At 46.5% G+C, this 7917-nt stretch overlaps 1 protein-coding gene across 2 annotated transcripts in view; it reads right to left on the reverse strand.

Moving 5' to 3' along the window:
• Positions 1–7917, reverse strand: part of LOC100745798 (Krueppel-like factor 6) — a 293282-nt gene that overhangs the window by 220996 nt on the left and 64369 nt on the right. The gene's annotated exons all lie outside the window — the stretch shown is intronic.

Consider the following 7917-nt stretch of genomic DNA (forward strand, 5'->3'; position numbering starts at 1 on the left):
CAAAGTAAAAACAAGCCGGTATGGGACCCTTTAACGAGCGAACACCAGGTAAGAAAATCACCATCGCGGCGTACGCCCAGTATGCCGGCGTTAAACGCGTTATTATACGCTAAGGTTATATTTTGTTGGCGAGATGCGCGAAGAAAAAGGGTTTGTCGAGCATCGACTAGGGGATGAACGGCCTTTAATCAGGACCGCACGAGTTTACGACACTTCGGAACGTGCTGTTCGCCGCGCACGAACAAATGCAACTCGACGGATCGTGCAAGACGAGCAAAAGCAACGGCAGCAACGACGACGACAACAACCACGACAACAACCACGACGACGAAACGAAGTAGGAGAACGAACAGCAGAGGCATACAGCAGCGCGTTAATTAAACGCGAGCGATTAGTTAGCGGCAGTTAATTATATAGATTAATATGCAAATGAATTCCCTCTCTCTCTCCTGCTGCCGGCGGGCTAGGTGAAGGTAGACACAAGGCGCAACGAAGCCCGGCTATCCTGATTACATTACGCTGCAGACTCTGCTTCGGCTTCCATCGCCTACTCGGTTTCCCTCTGTTATGCTACCACGCGATTCTTACCTAGAATCTAATGGAGCCACGCTCTCGAATAAGAGATACCGGTAATTAATCTCGGCTACTCCCTCGACCGCGTCTCGAACGAAGAATGATCCCACTGAACCCTGATTTTCCAGGTAGAAAATGTTTCGCCGAAATTTACAGTATCGTAGTACTATTCCATTGGATCATTTTTGTCATCTCTGTTGAGATACTTCTTCCCCTTTTCATTTTCTTCGACGAGATATTAAATTGCAGTTAAACGTTTTCTATCTTCTTTTCTTGGATCTATATAGCTTCTATAAACGTTCTTCTGGAAATAAAAGCTATTCCTATAATTTCCGTAGCTACTGCATTTGCGAATCAAACTCCAACTTCCGTACGTACCTTTTCTTTTCAAATTAGGCAAATTACTAGGAGAAGATTATGGATCGCGTACAAATCTCGCATCGACTTTTCCTTTGCACTTCGGGCTATAAAGGAACAAGAAAATTCCTCTACTGCTACTAGGTTCTTAGCTAGTTCGGAAGAACTGTAGGAAAATGTGCGAGTTTTAGACCGGTCACCTAATTTAGACCGTGTGACTGAATGTCGTAGTTCATGCGCATTATCGAGTACACGAATTAGAATGGGAAATTGACAAATCGGAGTGCTGTTTACCGTAAATTGGTCGAACGTGATCGCGTCAGGCCCATTAATTATCGCTAATGAAAAGCAATTAGAACTCCTCAATACGTGGCAAGACGGGTCCATTAACTGTTGCAAGAGTTCTCCTAGTTCGAGCGTCGCGCAAAAACGTGCCGCTGCATTAATCGAACGGCAGAAAATCGCGGAAAACCAGATTTCACGTGCCTATGATCTCTTCCTTATATGCGCGCCTATGCTGGCAATTATCATTCGAGAAAGCTCAGAGCATCGATAAAAGATAACCACCGTAGCGAATCTATTGGTTTCCACATTTATCCACTCGTAATATGATAATCAAGCATTTATCGCTACTTATATAAAATGATGATATTGCGAGTATATCGTGTGACAATCTTGGGTGATCGCTCAGTCTTCCTTTGCACCCTAATTTTTATCTCGTTTCTATTTTACGTATTAACGTAAAGTTTTCGTCCCTCGAGTGATCACGACTACTGCTTTCGATATTTTATATTTATCGCGTAAAAAAGAAAACCTAATTAATTACAAGCGTTGCATGAGCGAGTATCCCTGTCTCAAGCAGCAAAGCTCTTCGAACTTAGCAGCTACCGTCTAGCGAAACTTCCTAAAGAAACATCCATATCCTTAACCGCGCGAGATACAACGAAATTCGATGTAAAGCGAAATACACGAAAAGGATCGGTTGTGGATAGAAAGGGTGGACTGTCGCGTATTCGTCAACGCTGAATATCCCGGTCTATTATACCACGGATAGACGGTAGATAGAACGGCAGGTGAGAAGGCGAAAGAACGAATCTAAAGCTTGACGACAGGTAGACACGTCGGTGTCCGATCTTATAAACTGAAAGCCCTGGGAAGATGGGCCTAGCGCCTTCGTATGCCTCATGTAACTAACATTAGATGCATAATGCATGGATAGGTGGCCGAGCTAGGTGTCGCAGCAACAAAACTCTACGACTATCGACGTCCCTCGGGTTGCATCGTGCCAACAACATCGACATTTCTCCAGCGTCGCTCCTCTTCGGATCCACCAATATACGTCGATGTTGTTTCAAAATACGATTGCGCGCAAGTGTCTGACTCTCTGGCGTGTTTTTGGCGCACGCTATATGCGAAGAATACAGATAGAACCATAGGAAATTTTTAATAAAATTCGGGCAATTTGTAGTTAAAGTACGGGTTAAAGAGTAGTTAAAGAGGCGACGATAGGAAAGTAGAACGAAATAGAAAGAGGAGAATTAGAAACGACGAAAGAATGAGAACAGAATGAGGAAGATGTTAAGACGATATGGAAATGTGAACGACGCCGAGAGATTTGAATAAACTTCCCGATCAGATTCGAATAAATTAGACAAAGTGGTTGAATGTACGGTGAAACTTCTTTAGATAGAGGGTACACGTAACCAGTGGCTGCCAACAGGTCCGCGGACAACTAGTAGAAGCAGTACCCCCGTTGCCGATAAGCTTTTTCACGAGACACAAAACAGTGTGTACGTAGTAGCCGGATCGTCCACGTGAGATCTTGGTCGATACAGCGTTGTAAAACCATTGTAATGGTAATATGCGGCGCGCGCAACCACCGATACACATCAACGGCATAGCCACGACCGTTTTGCACCGCAAAAGTGTCCCTGGTGCAGCGAAATCGTCGCGTGTTGCGACAAGAGCGACAGCCTTTTCATCCTTCGTGCTCACCGATCGATCCCGAAGACAAAAAGAGAAATCACGGTGCATAAAATAGGCGACGTGGGACGTTTTGTTAAAGTTAGCCGGTGCGACGCACGGCTCGAAACGATTTTCCGTCTGAGCGGTGTCGGCGTAACACCGAAGCGTTGTACAGAAATACAAACGGGGCATAAATCACTCGTTACCGCGACGCAATCATATTTCAACCGAGAAACGGTTAGCGCATTGCTAACAAGCACGTAGCGTTACCAGCAATTATAATCGTGCACGCAGCAACGCAGCAACGCAGTGCGTGCAACCACGATGGCGGAAGATGGTCCGTGACCGCGGGCCACGGATCGCGGTTCGTGTTCTACCATGCTGACCGGGTGATTCTAAATCGATTTGTCAGAACGTCCAACGCGAAGCTCCGCGAGACGACGTTAAGGACATAAGTCCGCTGTGGCAACAATCGCGAACGGACCGGAAGAGCGGTGAAACGCAGCGCACCGGCGCGTTGTACGCGGTGTACAACAGACAACAACCGGCAACGAGCAACCGCTTCGCGAGTTCGAGGGACGCTTTCCACGGCTACGGACGGCTAACAACCGCGCTGCCCATTGTGGAAGGGTCCAACCGACTGACTTTTACAAAGTGGACGCATAACAAATGCCCGGCGCGCATACATTAGCCCGCATTAATACCTGCTTGGATTTATTAATGCCCATATTATATTCATGCGTTGCTACGAGTTACGGCGCGATGCATTGCACCGGGGCATGCGCCAAGCCCGATGATATATTCAGCGTCGCGCTCACTCCATTGTTCGAACTCCCGCCACGAGGCTTCCTTCTCTCGAGCCGTGATATCCGCGGCTATCTCTCTCCTTCTAGCCCTTTCATTTTTTCGCACGAACCCTTTCAACTCGTTCGAGACATACGTACGAACCGTACGAGCTCGTTGTACCAGGCGATCGCAATAAGTCTACCGCTGACTACCGTTTGGCTTTTAATACGAGACCGCCGGTTGCGGTCGTGTCGTGAAATTATACTATCCGCGGGACGAGACTGTGGGATAGGTGTTGAGATAAGACTCTGGTAGAACAGACGCTCCAAGTAGAACGATGACAGTACCAGGTCTGACCGTCTGTTTGTGTCCAAGTCTACGTGTTTCGACAGGGCGATAATTTTTCTCGTTTCCTCTTCCATGTACTTTTATATGGTCATTCGAGTTAGAGAACGTTTCTACGGTTTGGAAATACGGATAAATCGAAAGAGACACGATCGCGTTAACTAATGTTTTTGGCTGTATCAACTTTTTGAGACGCATAAACCGGAAGACTTTCTCGACTATCTCGGTTAAAACATATTGGGAGCATGGTTCGACAGACTCTGTAAGTGGTGAGCAAGAAAGCAAGAAAAAAGGATTTGACACGGCACTTTCACGCGATTCTCTTGCCTCTCGCCGACAAAAGAGCCTTTTTCAAGGCGGAACGAACGACGACTATGTGCCAGAAAGTTGTATCCATTCGATGGTCTTTGACAGTTGCTTTTTACTCTTCGTGAATTTCTTTTTACTTCGTTCCGTCTATATTCCGTATTGACAAGGATTATGTAACGAGAAATTTCAGCTTTACGACGTCTAACACGGACGTGGGAATTAATTGGAATTCTAACTATTTGTTTGTTAGTAGTACAGGCTATGTAAGGATACTGAAACAGGCTTTTTAAACTTCGTCAAATTACGTCAAATTACGTCAAATTATACAGGCCTTTTTACCACTACTTTATCCAGTCAATTACCATCTACAAATTACTCTCAAGCATGATTAATCGAATAAAAATCCTTGACGTGTAATCCAAAATTACACGATAAGCTGGCCGTTCTAGCGCAGCAACCGATCCAAGTATCAGCGTCTCGCGGAGAGCAGCAGCCTGAAGCGTGTACATTTCTCCTTTGCATTTCCTCGTACAAGCGGCGGCCTTGTTAGCCGTAGTCAATAGGTCCACCCAGACACGGTGCGCCGATGCACCGTGGGATCCGCGATATATAAGGCCAGAACCGCGAACTTGCACTTTAGCGTGCGACGTCTTCTCTCACGGCGATAACAAACGCGGCACGTCGTTGTTACGCTTGTGTGGGACGACCATGCGCCACTGTACAACGACGAGTTGCACGACGTGCGAGCGCCAACCTCCAACAAATATAAATGCACTTACTCCGCGATGAGGACAGAGTCGAGCTTTAGGTGGCAATTCAATGGGGCGTCTGCGCCTGCAACGCCACACAAGCGGCAGAAACGAACGTGCACGGAACGAAGGTGGGGAAAACGCGTACACGGATCAATAAGAACGCTCGAACGTCGCGGAAGAGATACACACGGTGAACAAACTGATGCATGGATCCGAGCAACGGGTTAGACACCGGCGACATGGCAGTTTCGCTGGCCACGTCGATACTCGTTAACCGTAACACCACCTGCCTCCATCTTGGATTCGGCTTACTTACTCGCGTTTCCATTTACTTACTTAGTTACTTACTTACGTACGCGTCGGGAACACACACGGTACAGCCTTTGCAGGAGTTTATCCGTGGATATCCGCGATATCGACGTGGTCACGGCCATATCGAGACAACGCGAGAAGGCGCTGGCTATTATTCGAGAGCGCACGTGCTGGTGAATCTCATTGGGCTGCGGCATAGGCGTCGCGCGGACGTGCTTCACATTCGTGAGGCGCCGTCGTTCTTAGACTCGACTTCTCCCCGTAATTCATCGGCATGGATTTAAATCGCTTCTCTGTATTCGGATTCTGAAATGGATGAGCTCTATAAAGATCTGCTTGGAAAATATCGTAGTTCCAGAATAGAAAGGGTTCTTTGTTTCAAATTTTTGTCCGATTCGAGGAATTAGAAGCGACTAAATAAGCATAGACAAGTCGATGGATTCATAAAGAACGTTACAACATTCCCCCTTTCCAAATCGAACAACCGTACGTCTCTAAATATTCCACAAACGACCACTTCACGTATGAAACAAACAAGTTCCGCGTTAACGCTCAACGAGTCCAGTCACATTCCACTCGTCAACCAAAACAAGTTACCTACATGTCACCGTATGTGCGACTGGCTTACATTTTAACTTTCGATCTTCATCAAGAAAGTACCACAGCTCTATCCATCGACGCATTTTATTCTAAAATATCCTGTTGCTTCCGCGACCGATCATTATCGTAACCAAAGAGGAAAAAGTGCCAGCTGTTCGTCAGACACGAGGCAACGACGAGGATAGTGCTTTCCTCGGCAGCGAGATAACGCTGGCTAAATAACGAAAAATGGCGGAATAACGCGCGACGACGTCATTAACTAACGCGTGCATCGCGTCTTAACGAGTCCCACAAAGGTGTATTTAGTACGTTTTATCGGAGCAATACACGCGCACACTCTTTGCTTAGTGGTAGATACACACCACACCGTTGCGTACCATTAATCGACGATAAAGCGAGCAACAGGATCGTGGCAATAAAGTGGCCCAAGATACAGCACCGTCGGCGTCCATGTACGCGAAGCGGCAACAAGCCGCGGAAAACAACAAAAAGCCTATCATTATTAACGCGTTAGCATAAATCCCCACTAGCGGGGATGCGGTTCCACGGCGGAGGTGGCAAAAACGATTGTCCACGGGCGTAAACCGCTCCTCTCTAAGGTTGACAATGACCGCCGCCACGAGGTCCGCGTGGAAGCCATAAAGGCTCGTTGAACACGAAGACGTGGCCACCGCGGAAACTACGAAGTTACGATCGGCCGCGGGTTCCCCACCTCTCGCTATCGGTCGGCAGCCTCGTAGAACAGACTTACGATACGTCCCCGGAACTCCAACGAATGCGACAAAAAGAGAACTGGCGAGTAGCACGGCAAAAGCCACGGCCGAGTGAAAAATGGAAGTCGAAGGAAAAACGAGACTGCGCGAACGCGCTTCCTGTTACTTTGTTACACGTCGCTGTCGATCGCCGCCGATTTACCCGATAGGCTGCGCCAAATGCTTCGTTTCACTTCTACGAACCAATGTTTCCTTTTCTTTTGTTCTATTTGTTTCCTTTCTTCCGTTCCATAACGATCGACATTGGTAAAACGGAAAACTGAATTTTATCATCGTAGTCGGCCATTACGCACCTCCGACGACTGACGTTGCATCGATAATTAACAAAAAACAGCTGTTTAAACATGTATTAGTTCCTAAAACTCGACGGTCGCTTCTCGGAACGTACTGCGTCGATGTATGTATGTAGATAAGAAACGATTAGTCGCTACCAATAGGCAGGTATTATGTAAATCAACTTTAAAACAATCGTCATTAAACAATCGTTAATAACTGGAAATGTTTATCAATTAGTTCCCTCGGTGACGACCAAAATCGAACGAACATTGTACCTTTATTAGGAAAACATTATATTTTTAAACGAGATACGACACGATGACCTAAAGACTTAATTTAGAAACTAAGATACGAATAAGTTGCATGATAAACAATCTTCTTTGAATTTTAATCGTACAGTTGTTTACCATAGCGGCGTGGTTAACTTTCAGAGGCTAATTACAAAGTTCGAACGAGAATGCCTATACACGTTCAAATTATTCCTTGGCACGTTATAAATTTGTTCGCATGCCTAATTCATCTTACAAAAACGACGCAAAAAGAAACGTGCATTCTGTGCTACTACTTAACAAACGGAAATCAAGAGGCGGCTTGGTTCAAACAACAAAGGAATATGAAGAAACGCCTTCCAAGGACAATTGGAAATTGGCTCTGAGCCGATGACGCTTCGGCAAGTAGTAGCTGATAAACCTAGCCAGACGGAGAGCAGTCACCGTGTCGTATTAGCGTACTCCGGGACAATTTGTAACGCCATCTTGGATCCCATCCGTGCGTAACAATGTAAGCAGAAGCCCGGCACCGGAGAAAATAAATGATTGGCCTGGCCGGCGTAAATCAATCATCGCGAAAGCAGGCGAAGCCGCGGCTCC

The sequence above is a fragment of the Bombus impatiens genome, unplaced genomic scaffold (assembly GCF_000188095.3).
Source record: "Bombus impatiens unplaced genomic scaffold, BIMP_2.2 scf_1461, whole genome shotgun sequence".
In the NCBI taxonomy this organism is placed as follows: domain Eukaryota; kingdom Metazoa; phylum Arthropoda; class Insecta; order Hymenoptera; family Apidae; genus Bombus; species Bombus impatiens.